A 20,426-nucleotide genomic window follows, 5' to 3' on the forward strand; every position below is an offset into this window, starting at 1 on the left:
TCTATATTTTTACATGTACAATTCAGGATCTAGACCCTTAAGATATGTCATTTAATTAAACTTCTAAGATTAAGACATTAAAGTGAATTTGACATATATACCTTTAACATTAACACACACACACACACACACACACACACACACACACACACACACACACACACACACACACACACACACACACACACACACACACACACACACACACACACACACACACACACACACACACACACACACACACATTTTAATATTTTTAAAAATTTGTTTTCTAAAATTTTGTAATGTTTTTCTAATTTTTTTAAAAATATTTTTTCTAATATTTTTCTAAATTTTATATTACTATAAATTTTCTAATATTTTTCTAATATGTTTTTAAATTTGTTTTCTAAAAACGTTTTTCTAATATTTTTTCTAAATTTGTTTTTTAAAATTTCTATTAAATTATAAAATTTCTAATATTTTTTCTAAATTTATTTTCTAAATTTTATATTAAATTCTAAATTTTCTAATGTTTTCGCAATTTTTTTTTCAAATTGTTTTCTACATTTTATATTAAATTATAAATTTTCTAATATTTTTTCTTATTTTTTTTAAATTTATTTTTTAATATATTTTTAATATATTTTTTAAATTTTATATTAAATTATAAATTCTCTAATATTTTTGTAATATTTTTTTCTAAATTTGTTTTCTAAATTTTGTAATGTTTTTGCAATATTTTTTTTCTAAATTTTCTAATTTTTAAAAATGTTTTTTCTAAATTTTCTAATTTATTTCAATGTTTTTTTAAAATTTTCTAATTTTTTAAACTATTTTTCATAAATTTATTTTCTAAATTTTATATTAAATTATAAATTTTCTAATTTTTTTGTAATGTTTTTTATAAATTTTTTCTAAATTTTATATTAAATTATAAATTCTCTAATGTTTTCGTAATGTTTTTTCTAAATTTTTTTCTAATGTTTTTCTTAAATTTTATATTATATGTTTTTTACTATTTTTTCTAATGTTTTCTATATAATATTTTTCTATTTTCTACATTAATATAAATAAACAATAAAAATATTAAATTAACATTTAGATATGTTTTCAAAACTATTAAAAACGAAAATAACATTCAAATCTGTTTTAAAAACACAAAAAAAAATGCATTCAAAACATTAAAATATACTTTGATAATATTAAAAAATACTTTAAAAACGTTGAAAATATTAAATTAATATTATTTTGACATACCCGATAATGAAGAGGAGAACGAAAACAAGAAGATGACGTTGATGGAAGTTCCTCAAGCCACACATTTGCCCGAACGCTCAATCAACAGTAGTCGCCGTAAAACTGAGGTTGGAAAAGTGGAAAAAATGTTTTTAAGCGCCAAAAATTGGCTTGCTACACGTTCACGCGAACATGTACCTAGCACATGTTCACGCGAACATACCATGACATGTTCGTGCGAACATGCGCTAGGTAAATGTTCGTGCGAACATGTCTAATGTGTTCGCACAAACATGTGTCGAATAGGGATGCAAAAATTTGTCAACTTTTTCAAGTTTCTTCCTCCCACTAAAGTGGAACCCATTATTGTGGGTTCACCCTAATGCACTATGCCAATTCTGTACCTCATGCCAAGTATGACAAGTGTAGACACTTGTCTGTGTTTCATAGGGGACATGGAAGGTTACTAATTCCCATTGAAATTTCTATTTATTCATTGAAGATCCTCAAATCTATACTCTCTCTTTGTTTGATTAAAATCCAGTTGCCATTGTAAAAAAGTGTCAAGTGTTGTACCATTATTCCTGAATAATTCCTCATTGTTAGACTAAGATGTGACCCAAATTAAATTTTGAAGTGATTCTCACATATCTATAATTTATTCTCATTTAAACCACATTATTATTGTTCATGATGGGAATTCATAGAAAAGAATGAGAAAAGGGTACTTGAATTTAAAAAAAGAGAGTCTAAAATTCATAGAAGGGAAGAAGGTAATTGTTGCAAACAAGAATAGAGGTTGAAATTAGTAAGAAAAAATGGGAGGATAGTTGTAGTGACGTGAACTAGTAGAACATAGTGTTTTACTTTTTGATGTAGAAGTAGTAAGAAGATTTAATGCATGTGGTTGGCTAGGATATTTCTGGAAACTAATAGAGTTTGATGAAGAAGCAGCTCCTGAGTTTATATATACATTTGAGGAAGGTGAAGCAATAGTATGGGGATTGAAAATTGTTGCCACAGAGGAACGAATAGCAGAAGTAACCAGGATACCAGTAGTAGGAGAACACTACCCCAATGCACAGGATGCTAGGTTAGCTAGGGCCCAATTTTTCATTCCAAGTGACCCTCCATTAGATATTACTAAGCAAGGATGTACAAGAATGTCTCTTCTACCACTGTACAATGAGTTGGTCATACATATTATTAGGTATTTTACCTATGAAGGAAGATTTACTAATTTGCATGTACATCATTTTAAGTTACTCAGTTATGTAAGGCATAATTTTCTACTAAATGTCCCCAATTTCTTATTCAATATGTTATGGATTAGTGCTAAGGAAACCTAGAAAGGAAAGGAAAATTCTTTTACTCACCATGCCCTAATAAAATTACTCATGGAAAGATCTCTTAGGGATGTCTCTCCCATGTCATGGGTAGAATTTGTCCAACATAAAACCCTTCAGCCTTAAACTGCCCCTAATGTACAACCTAGCCAAGATAATCTAGTCCCCACTGACACAACTACTGAGCAAAGCACCCAAGGTGCAAAAACTAAAAATGTGCAAGACAATGTGCCTTTACCTGCTCAAATGAGCAATGTACCTGCTTCTGCCTAAGCAAAGAGAAAATGGAAGTTATAAGAAGAAACCTCAGCTCTAGTAGCAGAAATACAAAACCCTATAGTCTCAAGGAAAAATAAAACAAAGTTGGTTCCTACAATAGCTACTCCTACAACAAAGAAACCAAAAAGGGTTATCAAGAAAAAGACTGTGGTGCTTGAAGAAACCCCTATGTGAAGAAGCCCTAGAATGAGAAGGAAAATTCCTAAAGTGTCTGCAAAAACCCAGTCCACTTCACCCAAACAATCTCATGAAGAATCTCCAACACAAGTTGTCCTGGATGATTCCCCAAATCAGCCTAAAATTCTAGATATTCATTAGAATCCTAATGAGAAATGCGAGGTTGAGAAGAATGAGGGCCAAAATGATTCCCAAGCAAGCCAACAGGACACCCTAGGCTGTAAAGAAGAAGAAGACTCCATAACACACCAATTAGCCTATTCAAAAATTGCCCTAGTTCCCTATAAGAAAACATGGTTTACAAGCTTCTTGGAATGGTCATGGAGGGAACAGAGGAAGAAAAATAATTGGAAAGAGGAAAGTGGCCAGATTACCTTACCAATGCTTCTTTTCTAGTTATATCATAAAAATGTGTTGACAATATCCCTATGGAAAGAGGAGAAAAAGAAGATGAAGAAGGTAATAACAGACCAAGATGAAGGAATTGTAGACTTTAAAGAGCAATTAGCAAAACAAAAGAAAAAGATGGATCATGCTTTTAAATAGGCTGACCAAATAATTATTGTAGGCCACCACTTAGGATCTATGCCATCTATTTAAAAGAAAAATTCCTTTTATTCTAGCTAATGATGACCCTTAAAGATATAAACACAGAATTCAGGTCAACTAAGGAATTCTATAGTTTGTACCGAACTCTTCTATAATGGCAAAAAAATTTACTCTATGAATTGTATGTGCATAATTTCATTATCCCTATAGAAACTTAGTGGAATCCTTTACTTTACTTAGGGGATATGCACCTTAGGGCCCTAATTTCATAGATGCACAATGAGGCCAATTATGATAGACAATTGAACAATTATAGAGATAAGGAGAGAACAACACCCCTATCATTAAGAGTAGAGAGCAATAAACTAGAAGAAATCCTTTGGGATTGGTTCAGGCTGACCTATGGAGATGTTCACAAGGAGACAAGAAAGAAAATCTTTGACACCAAAAAAAAGGTATATGCAAAATATGATAACATACCTTACTTTTTCTTTCAAAGAGCCATGGTTGGTGTTAAAAGCAGATGGGGTAGACTACATGAGGGATTAAGAAGGTTAGAGCTACACATCCCTATCAACCTAGAGGCAACCCTTCACCATGCACCAAAATACATACAGTTGGGAAGGAAAACTAGACCAAAACTTTGGTGTCCATTAATGACGCAGCCACCTATGCTCCTTTGGCCCTTGTATGACATCAACTCTAAATGAATTGACAGATTGTGCGAGGATCATAGAAAGGAAGTTTGGTAAAGAATAAGAGGATTCTACTACATCTTCAAGAGTAACAGGTGAGGAAGGACTGAGGTTGGAGACTTCTAATCCATGGCCAGAAGATGTAATGCTTGAGGAAAAGCATCAAATTTAGCAGGAAGTAGATGGTGAGGCTAATTATTACCTCTATTTTATGTTAATTTTAAAACTCTATTTTAATATTGCCAAGACATTTGTGAACTCGTGCTTAGTTGAACTTATGATAAAGTCCATATAGAATAGTTAACCCATGGGATAGTTATGTTATATTTTGCCAATATTATACATCTAATGCAGTATTTCATTTAACTATCGAAATGTGTGTTCTATATTTGGATTTAGTTTGATTATTCTTATTTGCATAAATATTTCTGCATCGCAACTAACTTGTTAGGGAAGAAGCTGGAGAATGGTCAATGGCATTTAAGAAGGAGCGTTAAGGCTAGCTATAGTGGAAGAATCATAATGGTACCAGGAGACACGACTATTACAAAGGAGGAGCTATTGTTCTAGTAAAGTAGGAATGAGGTGTTGCTATATTCCCTCTATGTTTACTATTGTGTTAAATTGGTTACCCAAACTTTATTTCTTAGATCGTGAGCTGTTATATTTCCTCCTTCTTCTCTGGCATATTCATAGTCAACTTGTTTTCTTTCTTGTTTTGGAATAAGTGTCAATCCTCTATTTATAGGGATTGGATCAATAGTTTTTGTGTCAAAGAAAAGTTTATGGAAAAATATTGTTGACTCTTGTAGTGAGTCTTTATAGTTTTATGTATTGTTCTTATCTAAGGAGTTTTGGAATATAATGAAGTAAGTCTTAGTTTACATTCTGTGTTAGTAGACTAGCAGAAGCCAACCAAGGGGTCCCCACTTGGGAGGTGGATTAAATTAGAGTAGTGTAGATTTACGTTCAACATTTCTAGTATTTCAAGTAGAAGTTATAAGTTTTTTCTTGCAACATTCATTTCAGTAAAGAGTTAAGTGTGTTACTTTTCTACAACACTTGTGTAGGTTCTTTGTATGCATTTTAATTTCCTACAACATAAGCATAATAACTCCTTAAGAAACCCAGTGCACATACTGTGTCAACCATTTCAAGTATATGTCATTGGGTTGAAAAATTAAATGCACCTTATGGTGGGAGAATTAATCCTTAGATTGAATAAGCTATTCCTAAGTAAGGCCTTGGGCATGATTATCACACACCTATTGTGAGGTAGACGATCCCTAACCTTCTTTCAAGAGTTTTGGGAGATAATGAAAAAAGAGCTAGTTCATGCAACTAGGGACTTCTTTAGAATAGGTATGATCCCTAAAGAGTTAAATCAAATATGTCAAAGGTTGCTGATCCTACTTATTTGGAGGAATTTAGACCTATAAGTCTTTGTAATACCATCTATAAGATTCTATCCAAGGTTTTGGTTAATTGCATGAAGCCTATTATAAACAAGGAAATTAGCCCCACTCAACATTATTTTGTCCTTGGGCATTAAATTATAGATTAGGTGATAGCTTCTCATGAGGTTCTACAATTTATGGAAAGGAGTGGGAACCTAGGTATGGAAATAAAACATGGTATTTCAAAGGCCTATGATAAGGTGAGGAGAAAATTTCTATTCAAAATTGTACGAAAATATGGTTTTGGAGAGAAGTTCATCTTATTAATAAGAATAATGACTAATATAGTCCAATTCATAGTCTTGGCCAATGGTTCTCTTGGGGAATTCTTCATGGCTGGGAGGGGGACTCATTAAGGAGACCTTTTGTCACCTTATCTCTTCATTACGGTGGCTGAAATTTTGGGAAAAAATATTTTGGCTATGGCTTCTAAGAGAGAGATTGTGGGGGTCAAATTGGCTATGACTCTCCCACCTAAGGCTCTACAACAATTTGTGGGTCACACCTTTTTATATGGATTATCCTATGTTAGAGAAGACAAGGTCTAGAAGAAAGTTTCGAACAGGTATTCTCAAGTATCAAGACATCACATTAATTATTAGAAAAGTAAGCTCTAATTATTCAACATTAAATTATCTCTACAAAAAGAAATACTATTGAGATGAATTTCCTAGTTGTGAGTTTCCTTGACACCAATTTGGGACCCCCCTTGTAGTCAATGAAGCCACCACTAAATTATGGCCTACATAGTGGTGGAAAGAATGCAGAGGAAACTAATCGGTTCTAAAGGTAAGGTTATGAGAAATGCTAGGAAATTAAAACTCATTGCTCCGTCTCTCTATGGAATCCATGTCTATTTTTTGGTTCTATTCAAACTATTCAACTAATTTATTGACATCCTAGAAAAATTTAGAGGATCTTTCTATGGTCAAGAATGGAAGAGAAGATGAAATCAAGTCTTATTAGTTGGGAGAAAGTTAGTGGACCTATCTCTAAAGGAGGTTTGAATATGATAAGAATAGGGGATTTGAACAATGCCCTCTTGAAAAAGATTAGTTTGAGACTAGCCTTTTAATCAAGCATTTTATAATGAAGGTCTTCTTTCTAGATCAATCATATGGACTAATATTGTTAAGATTAGGAAATATACTCAAGGGAGAGCATTAGGTGAAATATTGGAGATGAGAATTTGGTTATATTTTTGGAAGATAGATGGATAGGTCATTCCCCTCTGACATTCATGAAGTTTTTTGGTATAAAGGAGAAGGAGGTGAATGGATTTACTCTCAAGGTTTCCAATCATATTGAAAATTAAGGAGTGGATGGTTTTTAACACATGTAATTCCTATTTTGCAGAAAAGGCTATATATGCAAAGTTGGGATCCCTCCTAAAAGAAACCCATATTTCCTCCTTCTAAGATAGAGATAAACTAATATGGGACAAAAACCAAACTATGGAATTCAATGTCAAATCGACATACAATAGTATAATATAGGAGGCTAGGGCCATAGAGTGAAGGATTATTTGGAAATCTCTCTTTCCCCCCAAGATTTATATATTCTGGTGGTCTATTATGCATAATAGAATTCTCACAGTTGATAACCTCAAAAAAGTGTCTTTTAAATATGTAAACTATTTCAAATATGTAAACTACGTGTATTATGTAGTAGGGATGAAGAGGCTATTTCCCACATCCTAATTTATTGCTCCAAATATGTTCAAATCAAGAATAAACTATTTAGTCATTTGGGGATCTCTTTGGTTCTAAATAGAGATGCTCATTGTTAGTGTAAATAATTATTTATTATTACACTTTACTTAACGTTAATTAGTTTAATGCATTATTTTATTGTTTATTAGATTAGATGCCTAGGAGTATGCGTACTCATACGAGTTGCCTTGTTGACAACATAGGAGTTAGCATCTCATTTTATCACATGGTGTCTACAACATCATTTTATGTGACACACCTGTATAAGATTATCCTCTCTTCATCACACTAACTTCTATGCTCAGTGGAGGATAATCCACTCTTGGTGGACATGTGCTTAGTTGTGAGTCTTATCACTTTTCTGACTCCTAGTTAGTCTAGAGGCCTTTATATATAGGCACTCCTAGTGTGTATATACATCAATTCAATTTCATATTGTTATTCTAATCATACTTTATTGGTCCATATTGTGCTAGTGCTTAAGCTTCTTGATCTTGAGTGATTTTTTCCTAAGGCAAATTCTTAGATGGTATCAGAGCTGAGGGAGCTTCTCTTCACATAGCTATTGGAGACCACTTTTGCTTCACCTCTTAGATGACCTCGATTTAGATCTAGAGTATCATACTCATTGGGAGTGTCTAGAGCCAAAGTCGACCTGACCATTGTGTCTAAAGTGTCAATTCAGTGAATTTTGACTATAATTTTGCCTACCCTAGGCTATAGCCAAATTTGAGGCAATTTTTTTTGCAAACCAGCACCCAAAGGCTCGATTTGTGAATTTTGTATGATCTTTCAGATGTATTCATTTGATTTTCAGATCTATATTTATTTTATTTTCGTCTCTATTTCTCTGCAATTTTTGGATATTTTTTCAAATTTTTTTTTTGTAAAGGCAAACTTTTTTGCAGGAATTGGGTGATCAAATCCTAGCTCCCATGGCCATAGAATATTCCACTAGCGATTGACAATAACATAAAAAATTTGGTGGACTGTGCATCATGACATGCATCAACACAAATTGATACATAATATCACCATGGCTTCAAAGCCATTTTAACTTTCTACAACTCTTTCTTTTTATACACCATGATAAACACATTCCATGTGCATGTGGGACTAAAGTCCTAGTGAAGACCCTCCCATTGGTGATCTATCAACACTGGCATCTTGACTTTTGGTGACAAACACTAGCCCTCCCATTGGTGCCACATCCTTCTTACCATTGACCTTTGCCGTTAGCCCTCCTACTCTTGCCAATTTTTAACAACCCTGCTGCCAACATTTTCTGGCCATGTGTGCCATGTTAGACCATTAATCTCCTACCACATCCACAGTCAATTGTGCAATAGTTAATGAAGATAGGTGGAACTACCACATCATAGCCTTCCATATGACTAGTCATCTGCTGACATCAATAGAGCATACTACCACGTCATCTGAGGGCATTTTTTTTGTTAATGTCATCTGAACATGACATTAAATTTGATAGCCATTTGACCATCACTAGTAGGCTAGATTGTGTTGCTGTGATGGCTATTTGGATGTCAAATTTAACATAATTTTTTGCTAATCAGACCCCTCTCCATATTTAGTTTTGATTTGACAGTCTAACTTTGGGAGGCCATATCTCAATCATTTAGACTCCAAATCAGGTGTAATTTCTTTTTTTTTTTTGGCTAAAATTTTCTAAATTTTTCAGTGGTGCTATTTTTTTTCTAGTTTTGGTGCATGGATTTGTCAAAAATTTTAGTTTTTGGTGACTGTACCTATCCAATCTTACATTTTGCAACTTCAAACATTCTGTACAGGCTCATCTAGACATATTTTTACATTCCATTTTTTTTGAAAGTGAATTTTTTTGGTCTATTTTCTAGATCTACAATTAGATTATAGGCTTGTGTGGATAGAAATACCACTTTCAGAAATAAGTCCTTTTTTGCATTGTATTGCTTTGATAAAACTTTAAAAATGTTGTACATCTGAGCTATATTGCTAAGTACCAAATTTGAACTATAAAAGGAGCTTGTAAATAGCAAAACCAAAAGCCCACTTTTTTCCATTTTGTCAAGTGGCCTATTGTAAAAGCACTACATATAAAGTGCCAAAAGCATCATTTTGGGCGGCGGTGTTCTTTGATTGAGTGAATAGGGGGGTGTGTCTTGTGTTCTTGTGTCTCTCTTTCTCTCTTGTGCTCTTTTAATTTTTTGCATCATGGGTTCACCTAAAACTCCACTTTTAACTTCACACAATTATACTAAATGGAAAGATATTGTATGGAGTAGACTAATGGAAAAAGGTTTAAATCTATATGTTGATGTTACAATTGTAAAACCCACTGATGTTGCTGCACAAGTTGATTGGCAAGTTAAAGACAACTAGGCTTTAAGAATTATTAGGAGTTGTGTTCATAGAGATCTCTTCTTCCACATTTCTAGATTTAAGGATGCCAAGGGTTCTTGGGAGAAACTTGAAGGCTTGTATGGTAAGGTGTATGAGGAAAAGGGATTCCAAATTGAGGATGATCTACTTCTATTGGATCCTAAGAATTTTGACACAATTCAAGACTATGTCAACAAAGCCAATGAATTTAGAGCACTACTTAAGGATTATGGTAATCCCATGAAGGATGATAGATTGATTCATCACATCTTGAAGAGGCTACCTTCAGAGTATGAATCTTTTATTCTGAGTTACAACACTCATAGGTTGGCCACAGGAAGTGCCTTCACTAAGCCTTCATTTGATGCATTTGCATAAATGTTGATGTTGGAACAAACTGAGTTGATAGATATGGGAATTGTCATGTCATCCAAGTCTATGACATTGGTGGCTAGTAATAAGAACCAATCAAATCAAGGAAAAAAAATTTTCACCAATAGCAAGAAAAAATAGTGAAAGCAAAGATCACAATCAAAGGCACAACAATCTTGCTTCTCACAACAAGGCAATTCTTCTTCTAGCAAGAAGGGAAACAACAACAAGAAGGATAAACTATTTTTTGCATATTGCAAGAAACCAAATCATGATGAGCATCATTGCAAGACTAAGAGAATAGATGGGTTGGAAAACTTACTTAGGAAGAGCAAAATTAATGTGCCAAATTCTTCCAAGGAATCAAATCCATCCACTTCAAAGGGAAAAGGGCAATCATTTATGGAAAGTTAAAGTTCTTCAAGGGAATGGATTCTTGACTCAGGTGCCTCACATCATATGGGTTCTTCAAAAGGACAATTTTCTTCATTGAAGTAGTCTAAGGTACCTCACATCTTTGTAGGGAATGATACACAAGTAGAAGTTGAAGGGAAAGGACAAGTTGAGATGGAAAATGGAGAGTTCAAAGATGTTCTCTATATTCCTAATCTTAGCACTAATCTCCTTTCAATTTATGAAATCACTCACTATGGGGGTGGAAATAAAGTTGAGTTCCTTCCTGATTTAGTAATTTGGTGTGAAATCTTAATGATTATTCATTGGTTGCAGTGGGTAAAGTTTATCATGACACATGACTTTATTCTTTCTCCCACTTTGTGCCTAAGTCTCATTCACATGCATTGTTGACACATTCCCAATCACAAAGTAAATTATGGCATGAGTAGTATGGACATCTTGCCTTCTGCTATCTTCATAAACTTAGCTCAAAAAATATGGTCAAAGGTCTACCTACAATCAACTTTTCTACAGGTGAATGTTTAACTTGTTCAATGGATATGCATCTAGAAGAAAACTATACAAAGGGAAGTCTTGGAAAGCATTAGTTGTTCTTGAGTTGGTTCGCACTATACTAGCAGGACCTTTTTTAATGACATCAGTTAGCAAGGGTTTCTATGTCCTCACTTTCATTGATGAATTTTTATGCTACACATGGGTCTACTTTCTTAATAACAAGAATGAAGTGTTTGATGAGTTTCTAGCCTTCAAGAGTCATGTTGAGAAGCAATCAAGTAAAGCCATCAAGGTTCTTTGTATGGAAAATGAAAATAGATATGTGAACTCAAGACTTAAAGACTTTTGTAAACTTGAGGGTGTTGATCTTCAGAATTTTGTAGCATTTAGTGCACAAAAGACAAGTGTTGTAGCAATAAGGATTAGAACTCTTAAGTCAATGGCAAGTTGTATGATTCAAGCTAAGTCTCTTGATCCATCACTTTAAGTCGAAGCTATAAGTAGTTCTAGTCACATCCTTAGTAGGTCTCCTCATAATGTCTTAGATGGAATGACTCCTTTTGAGGCATGGTGCAGAAGAAAACCAATTGTGAAACACTTCAAAGTTTTTGGTTGTCTAGGATGGGCACACATATCTTCAAGGGAATGTAAGGAACCACCACCAAGGCCTTGTACTTTCATTGGATATGATGAAAGTGTTAAGGCATATAGACTAATGGATCCTGAGACTCATGAGATATTCATAGAGATGAATGTTTACTTTGAGGAAAGTTCACCTAGCTTATCCTCTAATCCTCTCCATACTTCGTACACTATGGAAACTGATAGTGCTAATAGTGCTAGTGATTTGATAGGTTTAGATATGGGTAATCCTATTGACAGATGCATAACAAGGTCACAACGTCAACATATTCCACATGCATACATTGCTACAATGATAGGTCCGTGTAATTTAATATAGTTGGGTACACATGCCTCCCCACTCGGGATAAGGAATGCAAATATTTTTGTCCTCTAAATTTGCATCCCACTATACATGACCATAGTACTCTTCTTGATGTCCCTCATGAGGATTTGCATACGCACCCATGGCTGGAAAGCTATATAAATCCCATTAGGTTGGCTCCTATTCTCCAAAGTGAACCATGGCTTAAAACACTTGTCACTCTTCTCCATTCGAAAATACATTACTTTAACATTGTAAATTTTTATATTGAGTTATTAAGACTTTAACAATCAATAAGTGTTAAACTATTTTTAATTATAACAAGATAACCAAATAATTAAGTCACTTTAATAACTTTATACTATCATACTAATAATTAAATTAACACACAACCAAGTCATTAAGATAATTTTAATCAATAACTATTAATAACAATAATAACATCAATAATCCATGAAAGCTAAAAGAAAATATTAAAAAAATTAATTCAAAAGATATTCCAAGGTTAATGCTCTTAAAACTAAAGTAATATCTTGAAACTAGCTTTGTGATGATTTAAAGTCACACAAATAATAAATTTGATTTCTACACAATGAGGTTTTCAAACCTTGAATGCTATATAATTTGTTACAAGATGCTAAAATTATTATATGACACTGGGAGATAACCAACTAAAAAAATGATAACAGAACATTTGCATAAACACATTCATCAACAGGTCCATACGAATATTGCAACTATTGGGGTTATTTTCACCTAGTTATGAGGGCATATCTGTTGGCCTCAAGACAAAAACACTCTGCATTAGAAAATTCTTTCAACAATAATATTGCCTGATACCAAGCTTGATAACTGAATCCTGCAACATATATTTAACATTGTTTCTATCACAACAGGATTCTACGGATGGTCATTCTTTGACTCTGTACAAATCCTAAATTACAATGATCTTCAAAAATAATAAAATGATGTGAAATAATGGAAGAGATTCGACTGCCTTCATGCTGTTTAAACTACAAGCTTCGATACCAAGAACCCAACAAAGACTAGTTCTATCTTTATCTCTAAAACATAAATTGTAAATTAAAAACATATAATATTAATTTTTACTAATATTATTAATAATAGGGTTTTGTTCTATTGAGGAAGTTAGAATATTGTTTAAAAGATTTTTAAAGACTTGTCAAATGGACACTTTTGGAAGAAGTTAAAAAAGAAGTTAAGCTCAAGCTATATCTTTCATAAAGTACTAAATTTTACCCTTTGATTGTTATTTAAAAAAGATTATGTATAAATATTTATATTTACACCTAGAGGCGTTCTATACAATAGTAGCACAAATGTCCAGTATGTGAATATGCCAAGATTACTTGTCAATAAAAAAGAAAAGGGAGTAGTTACAAACTTCTAAATTATATATTAAATTTATTAAATCATAAAATAAAACTATATTTCCAAAATAATAGCTAGACAAAATAATAGGAAGCCAAATGGAGGCTGAAATAATAAGCCCGAAGAAAAAGAGGCCAAAAAAGTAGGTCCCAAAAATATAGGGCCCAATAAATATGCCCTTAAAAAATAGGGCCAGAAAAAATAGGCTGAAATAATTTTAATATGATTTTTTTTTTGTTAGATATAATTTTGTATGCACATTCATGCATATTTTTTGTGAGGATTAGGGGAATTTAAAAAAAAATTCATGGAATGTGAAGAGATGTCCATTGGGGGATATGAGGAGCCTCTCACAAGTTATAAAACAAATGCTCCTCATTTCATTTTTATTTTATGTTTTTGTAGGAAGGAAGAGGTGGAGATTATTGGAGGATTAGGTTAGAGCTTTTGAACAAGAGTAGATTGAAGTTTTGGAGTAATTTTTTTGCAAGTGAGATTTCTATTTTTTTATAAAGATTTTCATTTAGATTTAGATGTAAATGTAGATTGAGATTCAAAATAAGTTATAATATTATACTTTGATTTAGATTTCAATTTTAATTAGTTTCATTTAGATTTAGAATTCTATTCAAAATTGTTTAGGCTTGCATTTAATAGTTTATTCTTGCATGTTTGATTTAGATTTAGATTTGCATTCAAAATACATTTGATTTATTTATTTTATAATACTTTTCATTTGCATGTTTTAAAAGTGCATGTTTCAAATTATTTTTAGATTCGCATGTTTCATATTAGTTTTAGATTTGCATATTTCAAAATAGTTTTGGTTTGTATGGTTTAGATCTATATGTTTCATAATAGTTTTACATTTGCATGTTTCAAAGTATAATTTTATAATTAATGTGGATGACAATGCCACCATATCAATCCAATTTGTATTTTATTAAAATTAATAATTTATTTAAAGTAGATAAATCATATATTTAGCATATATTTTATCATTATTAAATTATATAAAAAATGATATTATCAAAATAATAGCTGGCCAAAATAATATGAAGCTAAATGGATGCCAAAATAATAGGGCCTAGAAAAAGGGCCAAAAAATAAGACCCAAAAAATAGGGCCAAAAAGTAGGACCCAAATAAACAAGGCCAAAAAAATAGAACCCAAAAAATAGGGCAGAACTAATTTCATTAAAATTTTACATATATATTTTTTTTTGTTAAATATATTTTTGCATGCACATTCATGCTTATTTTTTGTGGGTAGTGAGAGAATTTGAAACAAATTTGTGGAATGTCAAAAGACATCTATTAGGGGATATGAGGAGTCTCTCATAGGCTATAAAACAAATGATCTTCATTTCATTTTCATTTTGTGATTTTACAGGGAGGAAGAGCTGGAGATTATTGGAGCAGATTAGAGTTTTAAATGAAGAGGAGTAGATTAAAGTTTTGGAGTAATTTTTTGCATGTGAGGTTTCTATTTCTATTTTTATTTTTAATTTAGTTTTGCATTTAGATTTAGATTTAGTTTCAAAATTAGTTATAATATTCTCCTTTGATTTAGATTCCAATTTCAATAAGTTTCATATAGCTTAGCCTTGCATGTTTGATTTAGATTTAGAATTCAAATTGATTCAAAATCTATTTCATTTAGATATTTGATAATACATTTCATTTGCACATTTTTAATATGCATGTTTCAATTTAGTTTTACATTTGCATGTTTCATATTAGTTTTAGATTTGCATATTTAAAAATGCTTTTGGTTTGCATGTTTTAGATTTGTATGTTTCATAATAGTTTTATATTTGCATGTTTCAAAAAAATTATATTTTTCATGTTTCATAGTTAAATTTTATCATTAATGTGGATGGCAAGGTTGCCTTATCAATAAAATTTGTATTTTATTAAATTTAATGATTAATTTAAAATAAATGAATAATATATTTAGTTTATATTTTGTCATTATTTAATTAGATTATGTATGTGTTTTGCTTAAATATTTTTTGTAGTATATATATATATTTATTAATATTTATGTTTGTAATGTTTGAAAAGTGGAAGGATCTAACTATTTCATTTCAAATAGTTATGATTTTTATTTATGCTATTTCAAACATTATTCATTTGAAAGAATTTATGGTAACTATTAATACTTTTTTAATTCAGATTGTTTCTATATTTTGATGTTTGTTTATAAGTTTGTAGGTTAGTATTTGAGTTATGGATGCCTCAAATAAAGAATCAAACATTAATTGATACTAGCCCAACTACTGCAATGACCTCAAATGATTTCTTTGAGACTGAATGTAACAAATTCGTACAAATAATTAAAGAGACGTGCAAAAATATAATTAAAGTTGTGAAGAACACAATATTTCCAATTGGCTATGTTGAAGAAATGAAAGTAATGCATATGAAAGATGCATAAAAATTCCTGCATGACACATTTGCAAAAGTGGGTGAGTTTCCCTCAATGATGAAAGAAGTCTTTCACAATCATTTTTCAAATAAGAGTAGCAAAAGAATCATAATCATTGAAGAATGTGACATGTATTTACACCATTACAGAGATATTTTTTTTGTATATAGTTCATTCTTGTCTTTGGTTTCAGAATTTTACTTGTAATTAGTTGTAGTAGCAGTTTTGTTTTCCCATTGTTCTATGTAACTTTCATAAAGAAGGGAACAAGAAATAATAAATATATTGCTGTACAAAACTTTACTTCAATGGATGTGGCAACTACATATGTTAATTAAGAAAAAAAATTATAAGTCTAAATAGATGTCCTTAATGATATGCATATTTACTAATTAAAATTCTTAATCATTGCAATAAAAATTATATTATCATTATTAAAAATTCAACAATATATAATGTTCTCACATCATCACGGAGAAATAATTTCCATAAAATTTATTCTCATATTATATTTCTTATAGAGACATGTTTTCAACAGAGAGAGGGATATTAAAGATAAGGAAAGAGATAGTCATATGATGGTCTATCTAGAGATAGATAGATTAGGGGGTTTATTCGGAGGTGTATTCAGAGAGAGAGAGAGAGAGAGAGAGAGAGAGAGAGAGAGAGAGAGAGAGAGAGAGAGAGAGAGAGAGAGAGAGAGAGAGAGAGAGAGAGAGAGAGAGATTAGGCATGTATCTAGAGAGCATAAAGGGAGAAAGAGATTAGGAGGTGTATCTAGAGAGAAGGGTGAGAGAGATAAGGGGGTGTATCTAGAGATTAGAGAGAGGGATTAGGGGTGTATCTAGAGATGAGAGAGAGAGAGATTAGAGGGTATATTTAGACAATGGGGGGAGATATTACTGGGTGCAATTAGAGAGTAGGGAGAGGGGGGAGAGAAGGGGAGAGAGATAGAGATTACATTATTAAAAAGGTTAATAACCTGTATCACAATAGCACTAATCATGGGCACTATAATAAAACTAACCCACATAAAAATTTAACCTAACATTTACCATAACACTAAGGTAAAGTGTAAGAATAGCACTAACATCAGCTATAATACAATTAGTAACCCAAAAATAACCTTAAATGCCATAATAACTCTAACTCTAACTCTAACTCTAACTCTAACTCTAATTCTAACTCTAACCTTAATCCTAATTCTAACAATAACCCTAACCCTAACCCTAACTCTGACTCTAACTCTAATTCTAATTCTACCCGTAATACTAACGTTACCTCTTTATAACCCTAACTCTAATCCTAATTCTAACCCTAACCCTAATTCTAGCCTTAACCCTAAGTCTTACTATAACTCTAATCATAATTCCTTTTCTAACTCTAACACTAATTCTAACCCTAAATCTAACCCTAATTTTAACACATATTCCAACTCTAACCCTAACTCTTAATTCTAACTCTATCTCTAACCCTAATGCTAACCCTACCCCTAATTCTAACCTTAACTCTAACTCCAACTCTAACCCTAACTCTAACTATAACTCTAACTCTATTTGTAACCCTAACCCTAACACCAACCCTAACCCTAACCCTAACTCTAACCCTAACCCTACCCCTAATCCTAACCCTAATACTATATATAATGCTAATCCTAAACCTAACACTATATTTAACTCTAACTCTAACCCTAACCCTAATTCTAATCCTAATCCCAACCCTAACTCTAACCCTAACTCTAACCCTAACTCTAACCCTAAATCTAACCCTAGCTCTAACATAAAATCTAACTCTAACTCCAATGCTAACTCTTAATCTAACCCTAACCCCAATTCTATCTCCAACTTTAACTCTAACTCTAACTTTAACCCTAACTCTAACTCTAACCTTAACCCTAATCATAACCCTAACCCTAGCCCTAACCCTATCCCTAGTCTCAATTCTAGCCCCAATTCTAGCCCTAACTCTAACCTTCCCTATAACTCTAACACTAACACTAACAATAACACTAACACTAACACTAACACCAACACTAACACCAACACCAACACCAACACCAACACCCACACTAATTGTAACCCTAACCCTAATTCTTATCCTAACTTAAATTGTAACCCTTATTGTAACCCTAATCCCAACCCTAATTCTATCCTAACACTAACTCTAACCCTTGTTCTAACTCTAATTCTAATTCTAACTTTAACTCTAGCTCAAACCTTAACTCTAAATCTAACCCTAACCCTAACCCTAATTCTAAACCTTTAAAACTGTATTTGTAACCCTAATTCTAGCCCTCACCCTAATTCGTACCCTTACCCTAACCCTAATTCTAACCCTAATCCTAAGCCTAATTCTAACTCTAACTGTAACTCTAATTCTACCCCTAACCCTAACCCTAACCCTAACCTATATAACCCTAACTCTAATTCTAATTCTAACGCCAACCCCAATTCTAGCCCTAACCCTAACCTAATTCTAACCCTAACTATACATCTAATCCTAACTCTAACCTTGACTCTAACTCCAATTCTAATTCTCACCCTAACCCTAACCTTGACACTAACAATAATTCTAAACCTAACTCTAACTCTAATGCTAATTCTAATCCTAACCCTAATTCTAACCCTAAATGTAACTCTAACTCTAACCATAACTCTAACTCTAGCTCTAACTTTATCTCTAATTCTAACCCTAACTCTAACTCTACCTCTAATTGTAACCCTAACCCTAACATTAGCCCTAACCCTAACTCTAACTCTAAACCTAACCCTAATCATAACCCTAACACTATATACAACTCTAACTCTAACTCTAACCCTAATTCTAACCCTAATCCCAACCCTAACTCTAACCCTAATCCTAAATCTAACCAAGTTACTCTAACCCTAACCCCAACTCTATCTCTAACTTTAACTCTAACTCTAATTTGAACCCTAATTCTAACTCTAATTCTAACCCTAACCTAAACCGTAACCATAACCCTAACCCTATCCCCAATTCTAACCCCAACTCTAGCTCTAACTTTAGCTCTTACTCTAACTCTTATACTAACACTAATGCTAACACTACCTCTAATTTTAACTCTAACTCTAATTGTATCCCTAACCCTAACCCTAACTTTAACCCTAACACTAACACTAACCCTAAATCTAACCCTAATTCTAATCCTAACCTTAATTCTAACCCTAAATATAACCCTAACTATAACTATAACTCTAACCCTTATTCTAAGTTTAATTCTAACTCTAACTCTAACTCTAACTCTAGCTCTAACTCTAATTCTAACTCTAACTCAAACCCTAACTCTTATTCTAACCCTAACCCTAACTGTATTTGTAACCCTAATTCTAACCCTTGCCCTAATTCTTGCCCTTACCCCAACCTTAACTCTAACACTAGTCCTAACTAGATTTGTAACCCTAATTCTAACCCTAACCCTAGTCCTAACTCTAACTCTAATTCTAAACCTAACCCTAACCCTAACCCTAACTCTAACCCTAACTATATCTCTAACCTTGATCCTAACTCTAGCTCTAATTGTAACCCGAACCCTTACAATAACCCTAAATCTAATCCTAACTCTAATTCAAACCTTATCCCTCACCCTAATTTTAATCCTAATGCTAACCCTAACTCTAACTCCATCCCTAACTCTAACCTTAAAACCTAACCCTAACCCTAATTCTAACCTTAATCTTGACCTTAACTCTAACTTTAACTCTAACCCTAACCCTAACCTTAACACCAACCTTAACCAAAAACATAACTCTACCCCTAAATCTACCCCTAAATCTAACTCCTCCATAATTGGACTCTAACCATAACCCTAACCCTAACTTTAATCCTAAATCAAACCCTAACCCTAACTATAACTATAACCTTAACCCTAACTCAAACCCTAACCCTAACCCTAACCCTAACCCTAGCCCTACTATAACCCTAACCCTAATCATAACCATAACTCTAACCCTAACCTTAACCATAAGCATAACACTAACCTTAACCATAAACATAACTCTACCTCTAACTCTAACCCTAACCATACCCCTAACTTTAATCTTGACTCAAACCCTAACCCTAATCCTAACTCTAACCTTAAGCCTGATTCAAACCCTAACCCCAGCCCTACAATAATCCTAACCCTAACCCTAACTATAACCATTACTCTAACCCTAACCTTAACCATGAGCATAACTCTAACCCTAACCTTAATCATAAACATAACTCGACCCCTAACTCTAACCCTAAATCTAACTCTACCATAATTGGACTCTAACCCTAACCCTAACTTTGATCCTGATTCAAAACCTAACCCTAACTCAAACCCTAACCCTAATCCTAACCCTAACCCTAGCCTTACTATAACCCTAACCGTGACCCTAACCCTAAGTCTAATCCTAAGCTTAACCATAAACATAACTCTAATCCAAACCTTAACCATAACTCTAACAATAACCATAACCATAACTCTTACCCTAACCTTAACTATAACTCAAACTCTAACCTTAATGCCAACTCTAACCCTAATGCTAACCCTAACCCTAATTCTATCTCTAAGGTTA

At 32.6% G+C, this 20,426-nt stretch overlaps 1 pseudogene; it reads left to right on the forward strand.

The window, feature by feature from the left end:
• Window positions 1–1,271: 1,271 nt before the first annotated feature.
• Window positions 1,272–20,426, forward strand: part of LOC149561418 (DELLA protein RGL1-like) — a 36,676-nt pseudogene continuing 17,521 nt past the window's right edge.

Source organism: Cupressus sempervirens, chromosome 4 (genome assembly GCF_028749045.1).
Source record: "Cupressus sempervirens isolate cs-2001-9-10 chromosome 4, ASM2874904v1, whole genome shotgun sequence".
In the NCBI taxonomy this organism is placed as follows: Eukaryota; Viridiplantae; Streptophyta; class Pinopsida; order Cupressales; family Cupressaceae; genus Cupressus; species Cupressus sempervirens.